Source organism: Chrysochloris asiatica, unplaced genomic scaffold (assembly GCF_000296735.1).
Source record: "Chrysochloris asiatica unplaced genomic scaffold, ChrAsi1.0 scaffold00072, whole genome shotgun sequence".
Taxonomy (NCBI): domain Eukaryota; kingdom Metazoa; phylum Chordata; class Mammalia; order Afrosoricida; family Chrysochloridae; genus Chrysochloris; species Chrysochloris asiatica.
Window position 1 is genome coordinate 7,961,182 of NW_006408590.1, and position 15,155 is coordinate 7,976,336.

The following is a 15,155-nucleotide window of genomic DNA, read 5'->3' on the forward strand; positions in this document are numbered from 1 at the left end:
TCCGACCCACAGCGACCCTTCATAGGGTTTCCAAGGAACAGATTATATGGCTATTCAATTCAAAATGGCCACTATCAATCCATTTCAGCTCACTAATACCTAGGATATTGCTATTCAAGTGTTCCACCTCATTTTTAACAATTTCCAAATTTCCTAGATTCATACTTCATATATTTCATGCTCTGATTGATTATTAATGGAAGTTTGCAGTTGTTCCTTCTCACTGAGTCATATCACACAACAGATAAAGGCCCCCCCAAAGTTCTACTCCATCCACACAATTAATGTGGACTCCACTATGAAGTTCTGGTGTAGGATAAGCACTGGACTTCAAGATCGCTTTGAACCTCAAGGTCGGTGGTTCAAACTCACCAGCTGCTCCTCGGAAACTCTATACAGGGTTGCTATGAGTCAGAACTGACTCGACAGCACTAAACAACAACTTTGAGAAGACAGCTTTTCCCTAGTTGCATTCTCAGTGCTTTCCAACTTAAGGGGTTTGTCTTCCAGCACCGTATCAGACAATGGTCTGCTGGTATCCATATGGTTTTCAATGACCAGGTAAAACATTATGCTATCCATAAGGTTTTCTTCCCAGGCAAAAATGGTGGCAGCAATGCCTTAATAAGGAACTGTCAGAAATTTCATCCAGACTCAAAAGATGACATGGAATAAGGACTATCATTGCTGCTGAGAAATGGGCTTGGCTAAAAGCAGAGAATATCAGAACAATGTTAACCTGTGCTCTATTAACTATGCAAAGGCATGTGATTATGTGGATCAGAACAAATTATGATAACATTGCAAAGAATAGAAATTCTAGACCAAGTGGCAGTCATTTGAACAGAACAAAAACTTAAAGTACTTATGAAGATCAAAGACTACAGCCTTCAGTATGGATTATACTTCAACATAAAAATATAAAAAATCCTTCCAACTGGACCAATAAGCAACATCATGATAAACAGAGGAAAGATTGGAGTTTCAAGGAGTTCATTTTACTTGGATCCACAGTCAATGTCTATGGGAACGGTCAAAAAGCGAAATCACATATTGCATCGGGCAACTCTCATGCAAAATACTACTTTCAAGTGTTAAAAAGCAAAGACATCACTAAAAGGACTAAGTTGTGCCTCACCCATGCCAGACTATTTTTGATCTGAGGAGTCTGCTGTGGCACTGTGGGTTAATGTGCTGGACTGCAAAGCTGGTTTGAACCACAAGGTCAGCAGTTCAAGCTCACCAGTCGCTCCTTAGAAACCCTATACAGGGTCGCTATGGGTCGGAACCAGCAAGATGGCACTTTACAACAACAACAACGTATACATATGAAAACAGATAAATAAGGAATACCAATGAAGAATTTATGTCTTTGAACTATAGTGGTAGTGAAAAGTATTGAATATACCAAGGAGCTCTGGTAGTGTAGTGGTTACGAATCGGGCTGCGAACCTTAAGACCAGCAATTCAAAACTACCAGCCGCTCCGCAGGAGAAAGATGAGGTGTTCTGCTCCCGTAAAGATTTACAGCCTCAGAAACCCTGTACAGGGTCGCTATGGGTCGGAACCGACTCGACGGCACTTAACAACAACATACCATGGTGCATGAAAATTTTCTTTAAGAAGGATCAGCACAAAGATAGTTTCCATAAGGCAGAGGTTAAAGATGTTCCAAAAGTCCAACTTTTCCAAACTGCTACGCCATTCCATCATCTCTCACACCAAGTACTCTTCCCACACTCAGACCCGCAGTACTCTCCCTCCCATCACTGAGGTCGGTAATGCACTGCAATGTCTCACAGAACTCACACCATCAAGGAAATGGCTCACGCGATGGTGGAGGCTGGCAATCTTTTCTGTGTTTATCATGATGTTGTTTTATTAATCCAGTTGTAAGAGTTTTGTTTTCTTTATGTTGAGGTATAATCTGTAAGGTAGGTGTCAGTGTGGAGGTGTCTCCTGATTCATGTGGTTGTAGAGACTGATGAACTCAAATCTGCAGGTTAAACAACAGGCTACTGACTCACGAAGCTATGTAACCCAATGAATCAGGTGAAGGTGCTGGCTCAGGTTAGATGATGACAAGCCAGACAGGAGATACAGAGCAAAAGAGATGCATTTCCAGAGTATTCAAATATGCTGATGCACACCCTACCCTGAAGGGAATTCTGCTACTTGAGCAAGTGGGTGCAAGTGTATGTAGAATGGTGACTAGGTCAAGGGTGGTGACTTGAGTCATACCTCTAGTAAGGTGGTGACTTAAGCTACACCCCATCCTAATCTTGCTTCATTAACGTAACAGACAACTCATCCAAAATAGGACCAGAACCACAGGCACAGAGGCTAAGATTTCCATTACATCACACAACGGCCGTCTTAAGGAATTCACTGCACTGCACATGGACTGCCTGAAGAATCAACAAATCTGTCTTGGAAGAAGTGTAGCTGAAATGCTCTTTAGAAGCAAGGACAGTGAGACTTTGTCTCATGTACTTTGGACAAGTTTTCAGTAGGGACCAGGACATCATGCTTGGTAAAGTAGAAGGTCAGTGAAAAAGAGGAAGACCCCCCTTGAATTGACCCAGAGGTTGCAACAATGGACTCAAATATAGCAACAGTTGTGAGGATGGTGCAGGAGGGTCAATATGAGTTAGAACTGACTAGAAAGCACCCAACACCAATAACTATGTGCTAAGAGTGTCGTATGTGCTCCCTCAGCTGATCCTCACCCTATATATTGCTCCTCTTCGCGTTTTAGATGAGATAGTCAAGACCTAGGATAAGTAACTTGTCCATAGTCACACAGGAAAGTCATTTAACTGAAGACTCCTTCCTCTTAATCATTCTTCTACCTAAAGGAAAGTCAAACTGGACCACATTCTCACAATTATATGAGAGGTATTTGCTGTTGTTGTTGTACCATGCCATTGAGTCAGTTCTGACTCACAGTGACCCTGTATCAGGTTCCCGAGGACTTTCCTAGAACTTGTAAGTACTTCTGGCTACCTAGGCAGGTACTCAATTAATTTGGCACCATCTAAGTACTGATGTGGCACTGTAGAATAAGTACTGGTTTGCTAGCTGCAAGTTCAGCAGTTCACACCCACCAGCCGCTGCTTGGAAACCCTGTACAGAGTCGCTATGAGTTTGAACCGACCTAAAGGTACTCAACAACAACAACAACAACAACCAGGATACAAGTAATTAGACGCATACACACATCCCTCATAAGGATGCAAGCAAACAATAGATATAAACTACAACATTAAATACACACACACACATCTCTCATAAGGATGCAAGCAAACAATAGATATAAACTACAACATTAAATACACACACACACATCTCTCATAAGGATGCAAGCAAACAATAGATATAAATGACAGCTGAGTGACTGTTCACAACAAGAAGGAAAGCTTACCATAGGAACTGACCAGAGTGAATCAGAAAAAGCTGAACTCTTAGAAGATAAGATTGTAATCACAATTCTGATTTTACCCTTTTGTGCCAAATGCTGACTCTTCCTCCCTCAAGGCTTCGGAAGAGATGAGGTCACTGCATCTGACTGCTTCTGCTTCACTAACTTTTCCATGTGCAACCCGATAGCTTCTAGAAACAAACCAGTGATTACAAGACCATTAAAGTATGTTATTTTAATTAAAGGAGAGTCCTGCATGGGAGCAGGGGGCATAGTAAACTTGTTAGCGGCCAACCCAAGTACCAGGTGAGACGCTACACACTGAGGTCTCTCCTTCCACTTCGGCCTCCACATCACAGCCCTGACTCGACCCGGTTCTGCTTTGAACCCACATCAAACTGGATCAGTCCATCTAGAACTTCACATGTGACATTTCCCAGAGATGGCTTGTGAGGTGAAAAGTTAGTACATTAAAGCAGTCACCACTGCAAAGGCTAAGAAAGGCTTGAAATTTAATAGGGCTTTGAAAAGGAAAAAGGAAAGAAAAAAGAGATCGAGAGTCTAGACTGCCAAAAAAATTAATTGGCATTGTTGTAAAATTGTGTTGCACAGCGAGAATACAAATATTATTCATGTTAAGGAAAGGGCTGACCTAAGATGTGATTTATAGGCACTTCAAATGCAGTACAGGAAGCAAATGGAAAAATTAGGGTGTGAGGTCAGGGCATAGGCAAGAGTCAACTGAAGGGTAAAGTTAAAAACTTTAAGAAGGGAGCACACAGTTCAGCTTGCCATATAAATTAAGATCTGTCCTCACTTTGGAGAAATGGGGGGAAAATCAAATATCAAGGTAGATATGTTACTAAAAACATTTTACTATTAACATATGCAAAAACACGGATGCCTATTTTTGATACTGTGGGAGAAATACCAGTGGGCTGTTTGATCAAGGATATACAGCAGTTGACATTACACATGAATCAAACGTGTTGTCAGGCAATCAAGTAAGCAAACAAGGGTAACAACCTGAAGGACATTCGAGACATTCTCATGAGCAATAAGAAGGAATTCAAAACTTTTATTTGTACATATGTGTTGCTTTTTTTTAATTAAAATACACTAAATTGGTCTGAACTGTTTCCAAGCTTATCAATGGCCTGAAAAAAGTGATTGAAGCAGAAAAGGGAATCCAAAACAGGAGCTTAACTCTCAAGTCATCCAGTTCTCTGACTAGTCTATTTAAATCCAGTTCGCATTCAAAGTTGTCTATTTATATGTATTTTTAAAAGAATGCGAATGTTTCATAAAGATCCACTAGAGGGCAGGATGTTATAAAATTAATAGTTGCTAAAGTAGCTAACCTTTTTGATCCTAAGAAGTCTGTGATGGAGCTTCTAGAAAGTTCTGGAACTGTCTAGAAAGACAGTCCATGACTGTCTCCTACATGCTGACGTTTACATAAAGCAGAGCAGTCAAGACCTGTAAGGGTCCTGTGTTCTCCCTGGTAGAAGGTAGCAGGGCTAAGATAGCAAGGCTCTCTCAAACAGTGGAGAAGGGAGTGCTTGCTCTACATTGACGGGATCAAGACAGAACTGAGGCTCAGAAACATCTAATCAGCACCAGCATCCTCCACTGTCAATCAGACAAGTAGGAGAAGGATTGTTTTACTCTGAGGTCCTTTCCACCCTAACAAAGTCCCTTAATGTACACTTTTACCTTATTTCATCTGCATAAAAAAATATTAAGTGAGAAAAGGCAAAAGATCAAGAATATCAACTCCCAGCCTAATATTGTTGTTGTTGTTGTGAAGTGCCATCGAGTCGGTTCCGACCCATAGCGGCCCTGTATAAGATTTCCGAGGAGCAGCTGGTGAGCTTGAACTGCCGACCTTGCAGTTCAAACAGCTTTGTTGTTAGGTACCACTAAGTCAATTTCAACTCCTAGTGAGCCCATGTGTCACAATAAAACTATCCCAAAGATATAATCATTACAGGAGCAGCTCATGAGGTCGTTCTCCTACAGAGCTGATAGCCAGATTCGAACCACCTAAAGCTTTGGTTAGCAGCTGAGTACTTAACCAGTTGTACCACCAGAGCACCTTTCTTAGCCGAATGCGTCTCTTATTTTCAGCCCTCATTTAAAACTCATGCTTGTTTTCTCTTGAACTGGTAGCGTGAAGCAGCCAGTCACAGAAGCAGAGTCTGAGTGTTGCAGGGGGGCAAAGCATGGGGCAGGGAGACATCTGAGTGAGCAGCTTTGAATCAGTCCTATGCCAGCACATCATACAGGAACACGAGGTAACATGTCCTGAGTCACCCCTTCACCTCCCTGCTCCCCCACCTCCACCCCCAATGTGGGGACCTGAACAGAAGGGTTGTGGCTCATTACTACCCATTCTTCAGGAGTTGAAAACTCCCAAAGGCTCCACAGGACAAAGATGAGATTTTCTGCTCCCGTAAAGATTTACAGCTATAGAAACTCCATAGCTGTAAAATCAGAATCACTTGAGTGCATTTAACAACAACAACGACCACCTAAAACCATCATAAAAATAATTTCTAGAGTCATATTTGGCACATTCGGCAGCCATGTCCCATAGTTGGTTAATTCTAAGCTTATGGATGTTAAAAACCCTCAGGTCTTCTTTCACAAGGGTTACTCCTAAAGCAGGAGTCCCAGGGTGGCCCAAATGATTAAGCACTAGCCTTCTAACCAAAAGGTTGTCAGTTCAAACCCACCCAGAGGTGCCTCTGAGAACAAACCTGGTGATCCGCTTCTCAAAGGTCACAGCCTTGAAAACCCTGTGGAGATTGTCTACTCTGCACACATGGGGTGACCATGAGTTAGAATCAACTCGTCTGCAACAAACAGCAACCACCCCTAAAGCAGGCCTCCATCACCACCCTTAAAATAAATAAAATGTGATACATTTCATTACAGGTTTCAGAGACATGTTTCAGCCTGTTAAGATCATTCTGAATCTCCAACGTGTCATGAGTGGAGTCAGCTTTCTTTCCCAGTTGTAAATCATTCCTAGAATGTTTGGGGGAGGTGATAGTGATGGTTGGGGGCTGAAAACTATATGTTTTTAACATACAAATTCTTTTCATAGTCAAATCACAAAAGAGGGAGAGAGATTTTCAAATCTAGAGCTAAAAACTCACTGGGGTGAGGGGGCAGAGAGTGGTGATGGTGTTGGGCTAAAATCAGAGAGTGACTAAGAGCTTGTCCTTTCAGGTCAGCTGGAACACATGGACCCATTTGCCCCATTAACTGTGATTCTGGTCATAGGACCTACCTCTCTTGGTCTCAGTTACCTTGTCTGTAAAATGAAGGTAATACACACCTATTCACAACAAATACACTTGGCCAAGAGCTTTGAGTGTATCATCTCACTCATTCTCACAGCCTCCTTGTGAAGGAGCTCTTAGTCTCACCATTTTGCAGCGAAGTAATTGAGCTTTAAAGAAGTGGAGTAGCTCTTCCTAAACCACTTAATAGGTAAACGATGGAGCCTTAGATGAAAACCCAATACGTAAGTAGTGGAGCTGTAATGGAAAGCCTTCTCCCAATCTGGTAGGGTTGCAACGTTAGAGAGTGAGATGTTGTGAGCTATCGAATCTATTCCAACTCGTAGCAACCCCATGTGACAGTGTAGAACTGCCTCCATAGGGTTGGCTGTAATCACTACAATTGCAGATCACCAGGTCTTTCTTCTGCACAGCTACTAGGTGTGTTCGAACCACCAACCTTTCAGTTAACAACTGAGTGCTTAATCTTTTGTGCCACCAGGACTCCTTATAACACGTGTAAAATAACAAAGGGGCTGGCACGTATGATGCTTCGCTGTTGATGTGTGCCATTGAGTTGGTTCTGATTCATAGTGACCCTGTATAAATTTTCAAGAGCAGTTGGTGGGTTTGAACTGCCAACCTTGCAGATACCAGTCCTGTGCTTAACCTAAAATGCCACACCAGGACTCAGGCATGTATGATATTGTTGTTGTTGTCGTTGTTAGGTGCCATTGAGTTGGTGCCAACTGATAGAGACCCTATGCACAACAGAACAAAACACTGCCCAGTCCTGGGCCAACTTCACAATTGTTGCCACACTTGAGTCCTTTGATGCTGCCACTTTGCCAATCCATCTCGCTGGGGTCTTCATCTTTTTCTCTGACCCCCCACCTTACCAAACATGATATCCTTCTCCAGCGACTGACCCCTCCTGACAATATGTCTGAAGTATGAGAGACGGAGTTTGGCCATCCTGGCCTCCAAGGAGCACTCTGGCTGCACTTCTTCCAACACAGATCTGTTGGTTCTTTTGGCAGCCCATGGCACTTTCAATATTCTCCTTCAACACCAGAACTTAAAAGCACCAATTCTTCTATGGTTTTCCTTATTCACTGCACAGCTTTTGTAAGCATATGAGGTTATTGAAATGCCATGGCTTGGGTCAGGCACACCTTAGTCCTCAAGCTGACTGACATCTTTGCTCTTCAATACTTTAAAAATGTCTTGTGCAGCAGATTTGTCTAATGCAATATGTCCTTTGATTTCTTGAATGTTGCTTCCATTAGTGTTGATGGTTGATCCAAGAAGAATGAAGTCCTTGACAACTTCAATCTTTTCTCCGTTGATAAGAATATTGTTTATTGGTCCAGTGGTGAGGATTTTTGTTTTCTTTACATTGAGATGCAATCCATACCAAATACTGTGCTCTTTGATCTTCATAAGTAAGTATTTTAAGTCCTCTTCACTTTCAGCAAGCAAGGTTGTATCCTGCAGGTTGTTAATGAGTCTTCCTCCAATCCTGATGCCACGTTTTTCTTCATATAGCCCAGCTTCTTGGATGATTTGCTCAGCATATAGATTGAATAAGTATGGTGAAAGAATACAACCCTGTAGTACACCTTTCTTAATTTTAAACCATTCAGTGTTCCCATGTTCTGTTCAAACAACTGACTCGTGGTCCGTGTATATTGTTATTATTATCTTTTTGTTATTAACATACAGTTTGGTCAATTTGAGGCCACTCTCCCTCTTGCTGTTCACCTTACATCAAAACCTAAGCCTGGTGGGGCAAGTAAGACAAGCACAGGCAAGCAGTTACTAGCTGTACGACCGTGGACAACTCATTTTACCTCTTTTAGGCTCAGTTTCCTAACCTCGAAGTTACGGAGCTCTGGTAGCGTAGTGGTTACGAATCGGGCTGCGAAACTTATGGTCAGCAATTCAAAACTACTAGCCGCTCTGCGGGAGAAAGATGAGGCTTTCTGCTCCCGTAAAGATTTATAGCCTCGGAAACCCTGTACAGGGTCGCTATGGGTCGGAACCGACTCGACGGCACATAACAACAACAGCATAAAGTTAGTAAGAGTACCTTTCCAGGACTGGTGTGAATAATCAAGATAAAATGATGTGTTTGTATAAGCGCCTAACATAATAGGCACAGGCACTGGCTTAACTGGAGTCCTGGTGTGGCACTATAGGATAAGCACTGGACTGCAAGGTCAGTGGAGTAAGTACTGACAGCTCGTTGTATTACAATCTTTAATCCCTGAATAGATTCTGGCATCTGAGGAACACACACATGAGAGAGGGCATCAATGGATGACCAAACCGATCATCCCACGGCCGGGAAAGCAGGAGAGCATACTACCCAGGTGCCTCGAATTGAATAAACAAGCTACCAGTGCTCACATGCGAGGGCTAAAGCAGAGCAGCCGGGGTCTTCTGAAAGAGCCCTCGGTAGTGGTAGTACTAGACCTATTTAACCCCTCCCCCCGCCCCAGGCCATCCTTACAATAACCCAGACAGCTGTTCCTATGAAAGCTGGATTAGATCAGCCTGCCCTGCCTGTTAGAAGTTTCCACAACAGATGGAGGGACACAGTTTTAGAGGAAAGCCCAGCTCACATCCGTCTGCATTCATTATTGGCCCTGTTCTCGGAAATGCTATATGTTATCTTGAGCCTGTTTGTTTTTATCTGTCAGAGTGGTTTATTGGTAGGGAAATGTGGTGTCCGCTGTCTCTTCCTCACAGTCACAACCGCTTCATTAAAGTTAATAGTGTTTGACTTGCAGAGGTCTCATACCCAGGTAACCCAAGAAAGCCCTGTTGGCTGTTATTTTTCCGGCAGTAAAGGCATCAAATGGATGCAAAACTGTATTCATCTTTTCGGAAGAAGGAAAAAAGTCTATTGCAGGATTCTGTCTAGTAGGTGCTCAATGAATGCACCTTGAATTCATGAGGTTATATCGACCTTTCCATTGGAGCAAGGAAATGACCTGGCTCCTAACCCGGCCATGGAGACTCAGTAACCTATGGCTTGTCACTTATCTCAGAAGTAAGGGGGGTGGATTATGAGGAATTCTTTGTTTGGTTATTTAACTGGAGAACCCTTTGAACAAAAGAAATCTTACAATGAAACTTGCAGATAAAAGCAAACTTATTTCTGGCTAATTCAGGGGAGGAAGGTCAGAAGTTCCACCTCCCTAGCATCTTTACCTGCTTCATACCCGACAAATCCTAAATTCTCTCCCTATCCCACTTCACCTGACTTCCTACAATATAATTTGAAATCTCCTAGCTTAGAAGGAATGATTTCTACGATGGCACCAGCACAGTGCATCTGCTTAACACTGTAAAGGATCCCAAACCACAAGTTAAGTTTTCTCTTTTGGTGCAAGTTTCTGAGACAGAAAATAAAACTAGAGTTAAGAACTATTCATTCATTCATTGACTCATTCGGCCCTTGAGCAAGGTAATGGCAAATAAAACATGGTCCCTCCAGCTACTATCATTCACAATCACAAAAATAATTCCATTTGGATAATCCTTCCACACTACTTTACAAGAAGCTTTTATATACTATAAAACCCACTGCACTGAGTCGATTCTGAACCCTGTATGGGGTTTCCAAGACTGTAAATCTTTACAAGAGCAGACAGCCTCATTTCTCTCCTGCAGAGTCACTGGTGAGTTTGAGCCACTGACCTTGTGGTTAGCAGTCCAGTGCTTATGCTACAACACCAACAGCACTGCTTTTTATATACTATACACACCATTGAGTTGATTCCAACTCAAGAACCTTGTATAGGATTTCTGAGTCTGTAAATCTTTATGGGAGCCAAAAGCCTCATCTTTCTCCTGTGAAGTGGCTTATGGATTTGAACTGCCATCCTTGCATTTAGCAGTCCATTGCTTATCTTATAATGCCACCAGGGCTCCTTTCATATACTGTTTGTTGTTGCTGTTAAATGTCATTGAGTCCGTTCTGATACATAGCAACCCTGTATAATGTTTCCAAGGCATGGCTGGTGGGTTTGAACCACCAACAATATGATCAACAATCTAGTGTTTATCTTGAGTGCCACACCAGGACTCTTTCACATACTGGGCTGCTATTGTTGGTAAGTGTCATGGAGTCGGTTCTGACTCCTAGAGACCCTGTATAGGGTTTCTGAGAAGTGGCTGGTGACTTTGAACTGATGACCTTGCATATACTATGTTGTAGTTGTTATTAAATGCCATTGAGTTGGTTCTGACTCATAGTGACCCTGTATAGAGTTTTCTAGGAAAGCCTTGAACCATTGACCTTGAAGTTCAAACCTACCTTGAAGTCGAGTGCTTACACTACAGCACTACACTAGGGCTTCATATACTGTTGTTGTTGTTAAGTAAAGTCGAGTTGGTTCCAACTCACAGAGACCCTGTATAGGGTTTCCAAGGAGCAGCTGGTGGGTTTGAACCGCTGACCTTGCAGTTCAATCTGACCTTGCAATCTAGCACATTAACCCACAGCACCACACCAGGACCCCAATATTATAGTTCATTATTATTGTTTGTTGCTGTCAAGTCAGCTCTGACTCATGGAAACCTTATATATAAAAGAATGAAATGTTGTCCTGTACCATCTGAGTGACCGACACTTGTATGTCTGAGTTCATTTGTACAGCTATTGTTTCAGTCCGCTTCACTGAGAGTTTCCCTCGTTTTGGCTGACCCTCTACTTTACCAAATGTGATGTCCTTTTCTAGCAATTGGTCTTTCCTAATGACATGTTGTCAGGAGGGAATGGTCGCTGGAGAAGGATGTCATGCTGGGTAAGATGGAGGGTCAGAGAAAAAGAGGAAGACCCCCAACGAGATGGATCAGCCAGGTGGCATCCTCGATGGCCTCAAGTGTGGCAGCGGCAGTGAGGTTGGCCCAGGATCGGACATTGTTTCGTTCTGCTGTGCATGGGGTCGCTATGAGTCGGTTCCGACTCGATGGCACCTGACAACCACAACAATGACATGTTTAAAGTAAGTGAGCCAAGTCTCAGCACCATGAATTTCTAAGAGTATCCTGACTGTACTTCGTCTAGGATTGATTTGCTTATTCTTTTGGCAGTCTGTGGTATGCTCAATATTCTTCACCAACACCACAGTCTAAATGCATCAATTCTTCAGTCTTCCTTTTACTTTTTTTAATGCCAGTTTGCCTTATTGGGGTAGCTTGGGTATTGCTAGGATCCTGAAAGCTTCCTGACCAGTATTTCAAATACCAGCAGCATCCCCCATGGTGAATACATTTCAATGGACCATCCAAACTAAGAGTAGGAAGAAAGGCCTGGTGATCTGCTTCTGAAAATAAGCCAATGAAAACCCTAGGGATCAAAACAGAACTCTCATTAGAGCCTCACAGTAATCTCTTGAATAATTACAACCATTGTTTCATATCTTAAAAAACGGAAACATGGCAAAATTAAGAAACTTGCTTCATTTCCCTGAAATTTAAAAATGTAAATCATCTTACTTCTGGTCTCAGTTGATTTGTTTGACCAAATTGTAGCTAAATGTATCTCATGACGTCATTCCTACTGATACTACAGTGATTGCGCCTCCCAGATTTTCAAGGATCCTGCCTGTCATTTCAAATAAAATACTTTGTTACTTTGTCTTCCAAATTTTGTTTGTCAGGCCACTCACACTAGTTTTGAAAATACAGTTCTGGTTGTCCTGGTGTGGTGCTAAAGGATAAGCACTGGACTGCTAGCCATAAGGTTGTCTCTTCAAGCCCACCAGCTGCTCCTCAGAAACTCAATACAGGGTTGCTATGAGTAACAACTGACTCAGTAGCACTTAACAATAACAACAACAACTGTTTTTAATTCAAAGTGGACGGAATGCAGATTTAGATTTCATAGATTTAAGACTATACAATAATCTCAAGTTTTCAATCAAACCTTTCTTTGGTGTAGTAAATTATTTCACTACATACATTATTTAAGCTATTCTGAAAACTACACTGACATTCTTTTTATTAATCTTCTTCCTGTTTCAAATCCTTCCATCAGGCAATTCTCTCAGGCTTCTGAAGGGTCCCATATGCACACTTCCAGTTCAGAAATGTGGTCTTTTTTGGTTCATTGGAATTCGTCAGACTATCTGGCACTGAAACATATTGGCTTCAATTAACAGGCTATGATTTCTGTGAATTCCCATTAAGCTAGTGAGAGAAATGTACATTTAAAAAAATACAGTTAACACATCAAGATACAGTTGTGCTGAAAAATGGTTCATGTTTTAAAAACTACTTAAGCAGATGAAACTAAGCTGCTTGTAATAAAAATCTGCTCATTTTTAGTAAAAACATTCTCTGCTAAATAGAGGGGTTAGTTTAGTACACATGTGCCCAATTAGCCGTAAAAACTCAAGTCGACATGAACCATGCAATCCGCCTGTTGATGTTAAGACACAGATCCTATTAACAGGAATGTAATTTAAATGGTTAAAAAGTGATAACGTGCCTAGCTATGATCTGATAGGGGTTGAAATAGGATACACTGTAACTGATGGAAAATCAGTTTTGAATTATGATTCCAGTAAAGTTTGAAATAGCTCAAGCATGTTAATTAGTGATCCGCAAACTTAAGAGCTCTATCATATTATACTATATATTAGACTCAGTCATACCTCTTTAACCATGAATGAAAGCATATTCTCGGGCATTCGGAGAAAAAAGTCACTTGAGTATTCTTAATTCTAGGCCCTGGGCACCCTAGAAACACCTGACATAACTTTCCCAATTCAACTTACTTATCTGTAAAATATGTGTCATAACAAAAAGTTTCTCAAGGAACAATATTTAAGAGGCTCTACGAAGCACAGTGTTAATCTACATTGCACTTCGACAATGGGTTCAAACGCAACAGTGGTTGAGGATCATGCAGGACCTGGCTGTGTTTCTTTCTGAGTCGGAACCAACTTGATGGTACCTAATAACAACATAACAAAATGAAGAGCGGAAAATGTCACTAATTACAAGGGAAATGCACAGGGAGAGATCAATCTAGTCACTTCTGTCCATAGCAATGGCCCCCAAGTGTGGCGCTGTGGGTTAATGCGCCAGACTGCAAAGCCGTTTGAACTGCAAAGTCAGAGATTCAAGTTCACCAGCTGCTCCTTGGAAACCCTATCCAGGGTCACTATTGGCACACAGTTGTACGGTGATAGATCTGGGCTCGCCAGGAGTTGAAACTAACTCCACGGCAACTGGTAATGGAATAGGTAGCTGGTGTCCTCAAATAATTATTTTCTTGGAGGAGAGGAAAAGAAATCAGCATAGGAACATGTAGAATCAATCCATTTAGTTCATGCAGACCACATCCCAAAGTCCAAGAAAAGTTACTTACTGTGGCTTCACAAAGCAAAAATGTGAAACTCAATAAAGAGATCCTGTCATCACTAACTTCCTAATCAAGCTCGGATTCATTCTTCCCTCGCCATTTTCTACTGTACCTCCTCAGAGCGCTACCATATCCTGGCTGGATAATTGTAGTAGCTTGTAACGGTCCCTGGGTATCTCATCTTTCACACTACTGAAGCTTTAATCTTCCAAAAGTCCAGCTGTGATCAAGTGACTTCCCCCAATTAAAAACAAAAGAAAAGCTTGAATCATTGGTTACTATGGCCTGTCAACAGTAGTAAGGTCACAGTTCTTAGCCCGGGATTTAATGCCTAGCCTAACTTTCTTACATCACTTCCCACTCCATTCCAAGCAATCTGTAAGACCCATTCTTTTCTGTGCAGACACTCAAACCTTTGCTGTTGTAGTCCCCCCACGAGGAGTTCTACCCACTCTCTCCATTCCATCTCCACATCACTTCTCTGTCGGAATCGGAACCATAGCGAAAGGTCCAGAGGAGAGAAATACCATCACTTCTATGAAAAGTAGAGAGCAAAAATGGCGCTCAACTGCTAACCAAAGGTAATGGAAGAACAACCTAGGGATCTGCTTTTATAAAGATTACAGCCAAGAAAATTCTATGAGGTTCTATGAGTTCTACTCTATCACATGGAGTCCCTATGACTTTACAGAATCCAGCAACAACTATGAAAAGTGCAAACAACAGTACAAAGAACCAGTTGCTGGTTCATAACAGACACTCAGTGAATGTCTCCTATCAATGTTGCTGCTGCTGCTATTGTGGTTGGCAATAAAATCGTGACTCTTCTCAGATGGGCTAAACTCTCCACTCCTTCGGAATTTTAACTGTCGGTCTCTTATGCTCTGATGACGCCCAATTACTTTTTACTTCCTTTCATACCTTCTTAATTACATGTTAAAACTTACTTCATAGACTATTGTTGTTGTTGTTGTTAGGTGCCATCAAGTCAGTACTGACCCATAGTGACCTTATGCACAACAGAACAAAACACTGCCCGATCCTGGGCCAACCTCACTAC